Raw genomic sequence first — 15,763 nt, 5'->3', positions numbered from 1 at the left:
TTTGTCTCTCTGAACTAAGAAGACCGTTGTTTTTTAACCAGCTTACGGCTGTAATACCATCAGGTTCGAACTTTGGACTTTTCGATTCGCATCCTAGCAGCGTAAACACCAAGTCACGCTGTTTCAAAACATTGCATAAGATGATTTTCAAACATCAAGTCACGCTGTTTCAAAACAGGATTGTATAAGATGATTTTCATTTCACTGCAAATTTTTCATTGTAACCATATGACTTTCGTGGACTACTATTGATACATTAAAAACATTATGATAAAATAAACAATAAACTAATTCATCTTAATTTTTTATTGTTCAGAGGTTACTACTGTTGCCACTTTCCTTTGATACTAGTTTTGCACAAGTCTAAACGGAATGAAAAGATTTTTCACACTCAAGCCAATATAAAACCTTATACTCGAATTTTCCTTACTGTCGCAACCGATCATTTTTCACAGATTAGATTTGGCCGGAAACTGTCCACCAATATTTAAGACATCATATGTAAAAATGACATTCTACATTTTCTTCTCCCATATTAGGTCAACCAGTGCCTTCGCATACGTAACAGAACTTAGATGCAGTAATATGTAAAACTAAGAGTGCTCTGCCCACTTGTGTGTAGCAGCTATATAAACCTCTCCTGAAGACCTATTACAATACTCTATCGTTTTCAGAACCGTGACTCACCGACCCTCTCCTAATCCTTCCGACTTTAACGTATACAAACTTGATACACATCCAGAATTCTCAACACACACACACACAAACTACTGCAAATGTTAAGATAACACTACACGCGTTTATTAACTTAAATGGAGTGCACTATTTTTCTCGATTCATGCTACGAACGTATCGAAATACTGCAAATTATATATACACAATATCAAAAAACATTGATATTTACGTTAACAACTAGGCATTCATGCAAGTACAACAAACTCCACAGCCCTTCACGATAGCAGGTATTTTCGTATAACGATCCAACAAGTCATTGAAGTGAGCCAATAGTTTTATTTTCAAGTATACAGATAAATTCTGTTTTTCAAAATATATTCCCGTTCTCATGCCCACGTGTTTTATATCGGTTGTTCGTCTGGTGAATAAAATGACCGATATAAAAAAATAAAATATGTACATTCTGAAGTTTTGGGTTTATCGAGTATCAGAGCTCTTGAAGAGGCAGTTTCAACTCCGTGATGGCGAAACTCGAAGAGCAAAATATTATTAGCTACAACCTTTAACAAAGATGCAAAAACGAAACGTCGGAATTTAAATATTTTATTTAGCTAAAAGATATTCCCCCCCCCCATTTACAAACCATCCAGGATACAGCACTCTGCACTAGGTACACTGAAGTAAAACAATAACCGACTATTGAAGTTTTATATAGAATTAATCAGAAAGTTAAAAACAAACGACCTTTATTTTATAGATAATAAAATTTCATTTAACGTTTCGCCTAGAAGCTTCATCATAGCATTGTAATGAACGTATAAATACATTGCTTTTTAGCATTAATCTTACTTGTGAAATCAAACTTCGCTTCCCGTTTCGGTAGACCTGTAGTGAACCGGTTAAACTACACGTTACATATGCTTAATTATCTTTTAAATAAAGAGCTTTCATGATCACAGCTACTCATGTTTGTAACTGATTACCATAGTAGTTCTCATTCATAAAAAACAAAAACATGCTTATCTTCAAATGTAAACTTAAAATTCTAGCTAAAAAAGGTCTAAATACCAAAAAGATATGGATACGAGCATAATTAGTTAAGCAACTGCTTTAGAGATAAACCCACTTTTAAAATACTGTAAAAGCGTCACTTCTTAAACATTAAAGAAACTGGTTCTAAGCGCCATCTATTGGTCTTTAACCAGGTAAAAAACAAGTCGATCTCATTTATCAGATTTGACGATAAAACTTTCTGCATAAACAATTTCATAGTAGGAAATAAATCTCATCATAATCAGAAGAGAACTGTAAGAAAGAATATAGTTAAATAGGGTTTGGTTTTGAATTTCGCGCACATCTACACGAGGGCTCTCTGCACTAGCCGTCCCTAATGTAGCAGTGTAAAACTAGAGAGAAGGCAGCTCATCACCACCCACCGCCAACGAATAGTGGGATTGACCATCACATTATAACGCACACACGGCTGAAAAGGCAAGTATGTTTGGTGTGACACGGATTCGAACCTGCGACCCTCGGATTACAACGAGTGCCTTAACCACATGGCCATGCTGGGCCAAGGGTAAAGAGTTAAAAATAAACTACTACTACGCCTATAGCATAAAGAACTACCATTTGCTGGAATCTTTATAATCGCTTTAGACGTGATAATGAAAACAAAATTTAGTTTTATTTTCGAAAGACAATTTACAAATTTACTAAATAATGGAAACCTTAATTACATTAATGTTAGTTCCAGCAGTAGAGCTAATATAACATACTTTCAACCCTATGCAAAGTCACAGGAAGTGGTAAGGCCAGTCAGGTCATGGCCTGGCCACTTTTGCAGAACATGTATAGCTGCAACTTGCATATTAAGACTTGCTTGTTTTTTTAATTCAATACATGTTGTGTGTATGCAGTATGTTTAGTTAGAATTGCTAAAGATTCAATCTTATAACATTACATTTTCAAAAGGTTTCTACAGACTACCCCGGAAATGGAAGTGGACTGACCACTAAAATTGCTTCCTACGGCACTTCCGTTCACTTTACTCTATCTGCCGTAACAATTCGACTACACTGATGGTCACGAGACATCCGTTACACTCTTCATTACTTTAAGCCTATTAAGTAACACGTACAAATAAACTATTTCAATGAAAATAACTCCAAAACTTCCTTAATACAATAAATTTCCGAATATTAGACACCAATACAAATTGACATGGTCAAAATAATTTTAAATAAGGCGCTTTTAAAAACATTTGTGAATACCCGTCACTGACAAAATATAATTTCAGTTTTTGAAAGCACTTAACTGACAAAGCCAAACAGTGAATCTGAAGTGATTATCATGATGTGTCCATCCAACAGTTTAAAACTGACGACACTTTCTAACGAACACGAGTATCAGACAAAATTACAGTTTAATTTACTGGACAACGTTAATCGGTCGTAGTGGAAGTTAGCACAAAGCTTTATAACGGCTTTACTATACATGTCGCTAAGTTTTAGCTTACGGACAAGTTAATAGCATCTACGACCACGAGTGTGGATCACGATTTTACAGAAATGAAGGTAAATAATGGGACTCTGCGATCCACTATCAATAACGCCTTGCGTTTGATACAGGTATAAAATTTTTTTCACATCACAAATTGGGTTCACACGAAAGTTGGTAGTATTACATAAAACAGCTGAATTACTTGCGTCATCCTAACAATGTGTTCAATGACAGTTTTGAAGTACTTCAGTGAATCAGCTTCTTATGCACGTGTGTTAAACTTCTGAACATTCATTTACCGAGAATAAGTTGAGGTGTTAGTATCTGCTGATACGGATCTGAAAGCTCAGAATTAGAGCTTAACTACATGGTTCAAACATCTGTTTAAAAAAAGGCTTAGTTCGATAGATTTACAGGAATTTTGGGCATTTACAACCTTAAATCATGCTGAATTTTGAGTAACTGCTACTGAAGTAAATGTTGGGTTCTGAATGTGGATCTAGGGCTAGTTGATTTTTTGCCTTGCGTTTCTGCGAAATAAGTTTTACTGATATTAAATATTATTGCGAGGAAGTTTATTTTTATAGCAGCGTTTACTAAATAATAATGAATTTTTTTTGGGGATGCTCCACTGATAAAATTCAGGAAAAATAAAATCCAAGTTCATGTCTCCCCTTAGTGGCGCAAGTCCACTTGTAACCAAAAGACGCATTTTGCCATCACCGCCCCGTCCTAAGTTATCCAGCTAATAAATATGCGAACCATCAACTTACCAAGTTTTAACAGTTTAGACTGACTTCAGATTCATTCGTTTAGAGTAAATGCATCAGCATGAACTAAAGGCTTTAGCTTATAAAGATATTATCTCAAAAGACTTGCTTTCTGACCATAATAGATTCTTCCTTAATTCGATTATTTCAATAACAGGATGAATGATGTGCTACAATTAGATAACGCGTCCGCTCTAGTGTTTCTTTACTGAGAGGAACTTTCTTCTGAAATACTGACAAATTGATATTGCTTATAAGTTATATATTGGTAAGAAGGTAATAAAAACCTTCTGGTAATAAACTTTATTTTCTATATTATTTACTGATAATCACGTATAGGACATTTTAATAAAATCTTTAATTTCAATATGAAATTTAATCTAAATATTAAATAGAACCGGTGTACTAACACAAAATAAAACATTTGTTTTTATATGCTTTTCTTATTACAATATATATATATATAACTTTCATACAATAATTTCATCATCCTTATAGAAAGAAATGCTTGATCATATCATGACTAATTCGTATGTTTCGTTACTAGTTAAGCTTCAAAAAATGATATATTTGGCTGCATTTACTCAGGAGGTTGAACAAAAAGTCAAGGCTGTATGAAGGTGTTTGTTATCGAGTCAAAATATTTATCTTCGAATTGTCTTTCCAATATTGGGGCGTCTTCAACGATGTAGCGTCTTACAAGGTGTAAAATACTGTACTCTGACAACCTGTACATAACATCACTATTTTAAAACAAATATAAATATCATGCTTTTCATTCTATGAACATTCCGATTTTTTTTTTTGGGGGGGGGAGAAATTTTTCAGTTTCTTAAAATGATTAATTAAGAAGCCGTTTTGATCGCCATTAATCCGCACTGACAGATGGTGCTGGCGTTTCCGATACATTTATTACCTTCCTTCACAAGAAATAAACTAATACGTCATTTAGGGAAACCACAAGAGTAGGAAGAGTTAGTTTATTTGTCGTATAGTCTGCCTACTTCTTGTTATAACAAATTACACGTTTCTCACAATCGCGTAAACGGAAGCGAAATTCTTCCAGAATCAGCTAATCGGTTACGATAAACATCTGCACATCACAATCTAATGGATGTTGAGACATTCTTCTAATTCAGTTTATTTATTAAAGTTCAAACGTGGCGATTATATGATACTCAAGAGATTAACAACATTCGTTGTTACATTTTGCGAGAGAAGGAAAAAAAATTAGCATATTTGAATGTTGTTTTTCTATTAATTCACGGCCCCCAAGCGGTGGTTTGTCTTCTTTGTGCAGCTAACACTTGGTTGATACATAATTGTGTAGCAACTGGATATTAAATCGTGAGGTTTGAAATAATACTAAATTTAGAGTTTCCATTAGTCAAATTAACTTTACTATACTCGAAAACCGAATCTCATGATGTTATAACTACATACATTGATTTCAGTCGCAGTTATACGTTTCCCTCCTATACAGATTGTATTTTAAATACAAGTTAAAACATTTCGTAAACCTGTGGTTTAATAAAACGTAAATGTGACGGTATTTTATTTTTTTTTATAAAACAGTCATGTCGTAGATGGCACTTTTCATACGCCCCAACCCACGGTAACTTAAAGCTCACACGTACGCAAGAAACAGCGGTCACATCCTGGTTACTGTAAAAGTAGAATTACACTTGTTGAAAAATAAACTGCATTCGAATAAAAATAAAACAGACGTTTTCTGAACAAGAATCTGTCGATGTGACTGTGCGTGTGCGCTTTCTTATAGTAAAACCACATCGAACTATCTATCGAGTCCACCGACAGAAATCAATGTTACTGCCCTAGCTGTGTAGTTACAAACTAAAAATAAAACATCTTCACAGGAAAGGAAAGTATAGTTATCGTAATGTTAAGGTTTTGGTTTGTTTTGAATTTCGCGCAAACCTACATGAGGGCTATCTGCGCTGTCCTTCCCTAATTTAGCAGTGTAAGACTAAAGGGAAGGCAGCTAGCCACCGCCAACTCATGGGCTATAATTTGGTTACACTTTTATTGTAACCAATGAATTGGTTGCACTCTTACCAACGAATAATGGGATTGACCGTCACACTACAACACCTCTACACCTGAAAATGCGAGCACATTCGATGTCAGGTTTCGATCCCGCGACCCGCAGATTCGTACGCACCAATCACCACGCCATGCAAGTTCAATAATACAAGACACACTAGGGCTTACGTTATTACGTAAATGCTGATGTCTAAACTTCATGCACTCGTTTTCCACAAAATTGTTAAATTCGTATTTTCTAGTCAAACGTATCTACCATACAACACCGAAATGAGTGAGCATTCTGTTTATCAATACAGACTTTAGAATAAACAGAACTGTCGTGAAACTAATATACTTTGACAAATGTAAAAGTAACAAACATTTTTTTCTTCTTTCTTTCTTTTTTTTTTTTTTTTTTACAGTCAAATTATTCCAGTCACTTGTATACAATAGTTTATGTCGTAGAAAACACTCCAAAAGTACACTAATATTTTGAGAACCGGCACATACACGTTAATTATGGAATTAACTCTACTAATGAGAATGTCAATAACGTTATTTTTGGTTTTCACCCAGGAGGAATGTGTAACATTGAACTATTATCAGCAGAGATAACAGTTTTATATATTACTGTGAAAAGTGCAGCGTCCAAAAGCGTGGTATGAACATCTACTTGTATGCAAGCTTTAAAAAAAAATTTAATACCAGAAATACATTTTACAATTCATAACCGAATGTTATTCAAGAGGATATTAGTGTCTTGTAGTAGAATGATCGCCGAGAGCAAGCTATTTTGATTTTCCGTTTATAGCAGTTTTTCACACGGTAAACGAGGAAAAATCAAATTTGCATTTGTACTCTTGCGCACAAACCCCTTTTGAAATAAAACCAACAATCAATATAACAATGAAAACATTCAATGGTGCACGAAACCAATTCCTCTGCTTCTTCCGTAAGAGGCGTTTAACTAGCCCACCTTACAACCTTGATAAGTCGGTCAAGGCCATCCATTGTACCACCTGTGAAGGCAGATTTCGTCACGATTATACAAACTAAACAAAACTACAATATTTTCTAAGGATTTTTTTAAAAGCAAAAGCTGAATAATATAACAAATAGTGCAAAAATTTATATTAACATATCTTATTCTTTCAATTTTTTTTAAAACTTGTTTAAAAACTGTCCCATCAGACCCAGCCAACGAGATTCAAATAAGTTCTAACAGTATACCTAACAAAAAGGTGAATAATAGGGAAAGTAACGCATTCTAAGTCATAGTTAACTCATTTTGACCACTTTCTAACTGTAAATGGCGTGATGGTTAAAATGTCCCTTTTATTTAACTGTACATAAGTTTGTTTTGGAATTTCGCACAAAGCTACTCGAGGGCTATCTGTGCTTGCCGTCCCTAATTTAGCAGTGTAAGACTAGAGGGAAGGCAGCTAGTCATCACCACCCACCGCCAACTCTTGGGCTACTCTTTTACTAACGAATAGTGCGATTGACCCTCACTTTATAACGCCCCCACGGCTGGGAGGGCGAGCATGTTTGGCGCGACTCGGGCGCGAACCCGCGACCCTCAGATTACGAAGCGCACGCCTTAACGCGCTAGGCCATGCCAGGCCAACTATACATAAGAACAGAAACTGACACTTGTTACTCGTAACACACCAGTTCATACTTGGATAAACTACCAACGGTTTGATTTCAAACTTTTTTTTTAAGCACAACCAGAAAAGAACATTTTTTCATCAACGTTGACGCAATGATAGCCTACAGCTTCGACACTGAGAGAGGGTATCGACTCCATTTTGGGTTTCCACGTAAAAAAAAAAACAAATCAAACGCAACGCACGTACAGTCACTAGGTGAGAACCTACTATCAACTTTGGATCAACAAATCTACCAAATATAGGTGAATGTTTTCTTTTTAACCTCCTCGGTGATTAAAAGGTGTAACATCTTTGCAATACGGTTTGGGATGAATAGTAATTACTATTGTATACGTAAAAACCTACAGCGATGTACCAGTCTGTTCCTATACGGTCACTATCCTGATCGATATGTTGGCAAGACCATTTTTCAACAGAAAACTAGGTTTGTTTGTTTTTTTAACATAAGTAATTTTCAACCTCAAATGAAACACCTACATTAGTTATTTCATGTCGATTAACTTATATATACGTTTAATAAAAAAGTAAAAACTTCCTGGCCCTAAATTAAAACATTATTCGGCGCTGTTATATTTGGTACAGATTAGCTTCGGAACTCTAATATACAAACATTTCTATCGTTTGTAAAGACAAACAGTACATGAGAAAGATGCGTTTCTCCAGAAAGTGAGAATAAAGACATTTAATTTTCGCCCACGTTACTGGAAACACTTGTTTCTCCTGGTACATATGTTCAATAAACAGCAAAAAAACACCAAAAACACTTCACTTGTACAGAAGAATATTCGAAACGAAATAAACTGAACATGTCATTTAAACCAGAATGAATCATCTAAATCCTCAACTTTTATTGGTTAAACCAGAATTGGCGTTAATTGACGTCATCACGTGACAAATAACAGGCTATTTTATGTCAGTCTGCCTGGTCTAAGAAACTTCTAAGGTTTAAGCAACTACATTTTGGGGCCTGGGAAACAGAATAAAGGGTTCTGTGTTTATCATGGAAACGAAACTTAGAAACGCCCCAAGAGGTTGTCCAGAGTTCAATGAACCTCAATTTCTCAATATGAAAATTGTGAAGATATTGATTTACTTTCAATAACTTAATAGTACACTAGCATTATACAAAAGATTGCCCACTACGAACTCTCGTAAAGCCACTTTTACTACTCTCATCAGCAAAGTTCAAAACAGGATATGTCAAGCAGTTTACATATTTAATTTTGTAAGGATAATTTCACTCAATTTTACAGCTCTACGACTTTAACACTACTTTCTCAAGTTAAAAACCTGGCGAGTTTTGAACGAGATACCTAAATATATGCTAAACAATTGCATGATGTGTTCATAACGTGAAAATTACTTGATGCTTGTATACTGTTCGATTATAATAATTCAAACGCGTATTTGTTTAAAACAACAGTTTTCTTTACTTTGCAAATCTTTTGCATATCTAATTCAATGAAGTATTGGATGATGTTAAATACTGTTACAATGAGAACAACAAATCTTACTTTTACTCCACAGATTTCTTGTCATTTGATTGGCTTGTAACATTGTGCAACGACCTCTTTTTCGACAGTAACCACATCAAACTATATCCGCAATAATTGTATTCAGTGGGAACAGCAGACATCTCTAAACCTTGCACTTACAGCTGAGGCTATAAACATGCCTTTCGGACATTCAGTTAGTACATATTGAAAATAGGTCTAAGTCCCTTTGCAAAGGGCAATGAACTACCCCAAATCGCAGAACTCGTTTTCAAATAATTATTAACACAAAATGTGTTAATTTTTGTTTGTTGAATTTCATGTAAAGCTATTCGAGAGCCGATTGTGCTAGCCTTCCCACATGTAGAAATGATAGAGGGAAGACACTCAACACTAACTCTCAGGCTACTTTTTACAAGCGAAAAGTAAAATTGACCATCACATTACAACACCCACAGCTGAAAGAGCATGAGCGGTAATGGGATCAGAAAACGCAACCCACAAATAGCGAGTCAGCGCCCTGACTACCAGTTAACGGCAGGTCCTGTATTACTAGAAAGTTCTAATTCTAAATTATCGTTCAAAAGATATTAGTACACAACGTAGTCTGAACTTAGTGTGTTTTTGTTGTTTTTTGTTTTACAACGACAGTTAATGACCTCAGGATGGTTATTACTTAAATTGTCTATTACACCACCGGTGGAAGCCCTTAACAACGGTTTCCAAGGTTGTTTGTTTTAATTTTAAGGTACTTGGGAGCACAGCTCTAAATTATGCAACAATCACGAAGTTAAACAAAATCAAAAGATAATGTTGTTTATGACCCTTTGAAATATTTTATATTTAGCGGGAAGGACATGAAATACAGTGACTGATTTTCTTGATGTTATTGTAGAGTTTGAAAAAGAAATAATAATTTGTTCGTGAACCCAACAAAATACGATAATAATTCTGGATCGTTAAATACACCTCTAAAGAAAGTAAACATTTTGGTGGTGGAACAAAAAGAAAAGAGAATAATTTTGAACTAGATGTATATTTAACAGTTTCATAAATAGATTCCATCAACCTCAAGTTACTTACCGGTTCACAATTTCCGGTACATGAAACCAACTGAACATACCCACAAGTTTCGTACGACCTAGTGGTGTTTTTTTTTTCCACAACTAATATTTACTTACAAAAATTGGCCCGTTTGTTACGTAGTTTGTTTTTAATCACTAGCATTTTTAAGCTATAAGAATTCACAATTCACTCATTTGAGCTTATATCCAACCACGAATTTCTGGAGTTTGACCGAAGTGATAACTTTGTAACGCCACCTTGCTATTTTAACGAGTTTCGCTTATATTCAACCACGAATTACCAAAGGTTTGGGAAACCGAAACTATTTATAACATCAAATATGTTTTTTTTTTTAAGCGACTGCTTTTAAGAGTTTGTTGTTAAATACGATTTTAATAATTTCACATACATATCGATGTTTTTTAAGTAAAGACTGATACTTGACTCGTATTAGCTGTGGAAATTAATAAACGAAAAAAGGTATTAATATAGGAGTAAGTTGTGTAATACAACCGATTCAAACACAATTCTACTTGTTTGTACAATTAGATACGATTTCACTAAACTAATGCTAATTATTTATCTTAATCAACCGAGAAATTACACAGAATTCCTTCATATAAAGCTGAGCACCAAAAAAACCACAGATATACATACTTAAAAACACCAATGATAGTGAACGATTGTTCTTTAGACACAGGACATATTTTTTGTAGATGTAGTCTTAACAATATTTCTAGTAAGTTTATCAACTAAGCCTTCCTATTGTCGTGTCAATAAATATTCACGCAAATACCTCACATTAAGTATATGAATTACTAATTTAACAATCGCCACCTAACGTCTCATTCAGAATCTCAAACTTCAATCTGATGTTCACGTCAATTGTTAATTAACAATATACAGAAAATATACTGGTGATCAAGGATGTGTGTAGAAATGTAGTTAATAAAGTTAAGCCTTATAATACCTTTTCGTTTTTAACTTGTTGGCAAACCGGAATATAATACAGTGCTTGAAAATGCCATCTCTTATACTACAGGCAAAAGGGCAAGTTTTGTTGGGTTTGTCTAGGGAGAGAAATTTCATTAAACTTGTCATTACGGAAAGTAACCATCTTGTCACAGGAAGAACAATTTGCTAACGCGTTTCGGGAGAGATACGGTAATCAACTCATGTTGAACAGGGGTGGATAAGTCACGTTTTCAAAATATTAGTTATCTAAAAGTTAGTCAAAAATTGTTAAAATAAGATAATTTTATTCTACAAATTTTGATCATCTCGAAAAACAAATGTAGTAAAATCGTTAACTTGTTCCAAAATGTTATTTTGTAATAATACGTCGTAAACTTATCCAAAAAACCGTTTGATAATCTCTACAAGTGAAATTGATTGATATACGTTTTGTTTCGCTCTTTAAACAGAAGCATTAGAACATAAGAACTTAAGTATTTCTATACAAATTAATATTTATTTAAAGCAACACAATTTTGTTTCGCGCAAGCTACATGTGGCCAACCTGTACACATCGTTTGTACTTTTGAGGCCTGAAAAAAGTAGCGCCCTTTGCCAACTTCTAGGTTACCCTTGTTTGATCGAACAGCGATTTCATTTTTATACCAAACAAGTATGTAAATACACTTTGCCAAAGTTGAACTAATATATTATAAACGTATTAATTTAAATGAAATTTCATTTTTAAAAACTACCAGTTTTCCAAGTTTGTATCAAAATTCTGTAAATATATTTCTTGATGCAAAGAAACCAATTTGAAATAAAATACATCTCAGAACGGCTGGTTTGGATATTAACATTTTTATTGATAAGCAGAGAATGTTTCAACCTTCCTAGGTCATAAGTGTTAATACCCATACCAGCCGTTCTGAGATTATTTTTTATTAAAAGTGGGTTTCTCATCATCAAAGAATAAATAGGTATATTTTCATCACAAGTTTGAGAAAATTTTATCAACTGATAGGTTTTGATTAACATAACTAAGAAAGCATAGTATAAAAAAATGCATAGTTAAGTAAAAAGCTATTAAATGCTTCCGACTATCTCAAAGATTAGTGACAAAAGTCACGTATCTTCCCCCGAAACTGGCCTCATTCAGAAGAGCTGAACTTAGTAAAATGAAATTATATTATTTCTGCATTCTTGTTTTTATTAGAATGTAAGAATGTTTCACAGAATAGATCCTGAGAGGTAAGAACTTGAAGTTCATAGTAATTCTACTTTGTGATCTTGTTTAGAGTATCTCATGATAAGGTAAACACAAAAAATTACTTTTCCTTTGTTAACATACTTACACTAACGTTCAGACGACTGTGTTAAAGTAAAAAAAATTGGCATGCACCTACATGTAGCATCTCTCAGGAGGAACAAATGAGTTCTTGAAATAAACCATGCATGCACAGGGACATTTTAAAAACACTCCAATGCCTCTTTCATGTGCTTATTTGAAAGATAAAATTATAATTTAAGATTAGCTATAATACTGTTTAACATGCAAAATAAAGCAGACTAATAGAAATAAGCTGCAGTAACTCCACATGCAAACTTTTTAAATTCCTGACAAATGGCATTTATATTCATAAATACACACATTCCAAAGGATGGTCATAGGTACTAATAAACTTACAATTAGGGATAATTTATTTTTTTTACATTACAGCTTTTGACTAACTTCAACCAAGCTTGGCATGCACTCTTAGAACCCCCAAAGTATATGATGAGAGGGATCAGCGTTCGGATATATTATAAATAAACCATATCATGAAGAAGGACTGCATTAAAAACCGCAAATCCTTACCTCTGATTAACTATAATTATAACTATAAAATATTCAAACCATAAACCAAATCACATTAGCATGATGTTTTTCAATAAAATACGGTGCACATTAAAAAGAGGGATCCTAGGGTACAAGCTACAACGTGGAATTATAAAATGTATCCTAGGTTTTGGAGGTGACTGCGGAAGTAGTACCCACAAAAAGACTAATAGACGGTGTATCCCCACCAAAATGTGGGTCCAATTTCTGCAGTCACCTCCAAAACCTAGAATACATTTTATAATCCCACGTTGTAGCTTGTACCCTAGAACCCCTTTTTAAAAAAAATTAAAAAAGGTGTAGCGTATTTTAAAAAAATAATTGTTAATTGAAAAAAAAATGTTAATGTGTTTTGGTTTATAGCTTGAATATTTTATGGTTGTAATTATACATATCCTTAAGTACAATTTTATTGCATGAAGCTAGTTGCTCACGTACGGTACCAGAGTTTTAGATCACTGAAAATACGGAGGGTCAGGTTCATTTTAATTTCTTTTTCCCTCCTGAATTAATTATAATTTGAAAACTATCAAATGCTACTGATATTATTCTAACAATTATTTAACTTCACATTTTCAGGGTAGTGTCCTTGAATATAATGCTAGTAGAATTTAGGGTAATTTAAATTATACTATTAATTTGGTTACAAACATTCACAAACCCTTCTTGCAGTGCCGTAATGTTTCACTTCTTTCGGTTGTATAAATTCACAAATTACCCTTGTCGCCAAGAGATTCACATGATACATAAAATACCCTTTTAAATACAACGATGATATCTAACTCTTGATTAAATAATTTTAACGTCTAGTGCAGTTGGTCTTATTTCTAACGTAGATATTTAATGGTGAGAGGCACTTAACCCTATCAACATCATGTATGATAGATATTTCTGTTACTATTTTTGTATGTATATTTTTTTTATTAAAGTATCACTGCAAGCAATCTGTCTTATTGTAAATAGGTCTGCATAATTATGCAAAAATGCTGAGTTTGTGAGTTTTGTTAATGAAAACCGTGGAGTGTATTGGATTATGTTTTATTTCTAATTCCTTCATATTTTTACGCTTAGCCAATGTACTCTTACTGGTCTGATATACTGTTTATAAATTTTAATGTTTTCTGTGAACGCTTCTGTGTTTTTGCTTGTTACCTTTTCGAGATAGTTTGCTCTTTGCCATACGTTTATCGTCATTTCGAATATGTATTTTTCTCCAAGTTAGTTTTGAATCATACGTTAGGCCTAACATTTTTGCTGACGAAGTGGTATCAAGAAGAGCTATGCTCAGGATAAAATTTAGGAGAGTTTCTTTTAATTTCGATATATAATTACATTTAGTCATAGGACTACTGTAAAGTTCAATCTCTTGTTCGCCAAACTCAAACTATAAATTATTAAAATAATACTCAACTCTTCACAAAAGTCCCAAATGGAAGCTATGTTAACACAAAACTATTGTTGAAAATAGTACAGTGGCCTTCACTAACAAAGAAATTTGACACACAAATGCATAATACACAGTGGATTACGTACTATTTCCGCTGCTGCGTGGGTGCTCTTTCTGAAGACACCTACCTCATTACCTTCTACCCTCCCTTCAAAGTGTTATGTGCCCTAGAGTTATTTTTATTTTAAGCCTTGTTGTCTGATGAACTGCATTAAAATAACATCATAGACAGATATTTTTTTCTTCGTTAAACGTACTGATCCATATTTCTTCCAAGCGTCCAAAATTGAAGTTAGTGTCGACATCAGCATACAGCTTGAAAAACATTCGATTTTACTAAATGAGTAACAATTTCATGATGACCCTCCACATTTCATTTGTAGTTATCTTATCAAGAACGTTAAGACTTAAAAAATCACAGGTCACTAAGAAACAAAAACCATGCAAAAAAGTTCTTAGCACATACTTTGTCTCAGGAAAGATTGTTATCTAGATAACGTAACGATATTGGTTTTATTTTCTGTTCTGCTAAAGCCTTCCTCAGACATGAACACTATTTTACTTTTCTCACAACTTATTCAAGTGCACGAGTTCATCACACCTCACTGTTTACTAAAGTTGGTTCAACTTTTGTACCCTTCTTAATTAGTTACCCATTCATTCCACTTCGTGCTCAACTTTTAATTTTATTAATAAAAAAGCCTCCATTTTTAATCGTTTCTACACGATCGCCACCTACTTTTGATTAACTTTACTATTTGTACAATACACCGACAAATCTCTCATTAAACATAGTTACCCATTTCTTGCCAGTCTATGCAAAAAGCGTGTTCAGTGTGCGTTCCTTTTCACGCAACAATTTGTTCATTCAAAGTGTCAAACGGTTTATTTTTATCCTTACTCTTCCTTACTGCTTAATATTAAGTTTTATCACTGTAGTAATCGCCACAGCTTCCACAATAATGAACAATAACATGTAGTCTAGACTTACCCCATGACAATTAAACACTTCCTGGTGTTATTACCACTAGTTATACCGTACATTTCATATTACTGACATTTACTGTACTACTGATTCTCACAACTCTTGGACTACATGGCCTGAACTGCTCGTGAACTGCATCCTGTGCCGCCAAATGTGTCCACGAGCCATTGTTATCAATCTTCGAGGCCCTGTTAGCCTTTGAGGTGCTCGTGTTCTCGTGACGCACGCACACGAGCCCTGCGCGTGCTGTATGCCCACATAAGGCACGGGGAAG

The 15,763-nt window shown here is 34.1% G+C and overlaps 1 protein-coding gene across 2 annotated transcripts in view; it reads right to left on the bottom strand.

The window, feature by feature from the left end:
* Positions 1-15,763, bottom strand: part of smg (sterile alpha motif domain containing protein 4 smaug) — a 117,786-nt gene that overhangs the window by 56,822 nt on the left and 45,201 nt on the right. The window contains exon 1 of one of the 2 annotated variants that reach the window (XM_076495706.1): positions 15,496-15,722. The exons of the other annotated variant lie outside the window; for it this stretch is intronic. The gene's annotated coding sequence lies outside the window, so the exon portion shown is untranslated. Of the gene's footprint in view, positions 1-15,495; positions 15,723-15,763 lie in introns of those variants that run through there. 2 annotated transcript variants of the gene reach the window in all.

The sequence above is a fragment of the Tachypleus tridentatus genome, chromosome 3, assembly GCF_004210375.1.
Source record: "Tachypleus tridentatus isolate NWPU-2018 chromosome 3, ASM421037v1, whole genome shotgun sequence".
In the NCBI taxonomy this organism is placed as follows: domain Eukaryota; kingdom Metazoa; phylum Arthropoda; class Merostomata; order Xiphosura; family Limulidae; genus Tachypleus; species Tachypleus tridentatus.
Note: the sequence above shows the minus strand (reverse complement) of the source record. Positions and strands in the feature narration are given on the sequence as shown.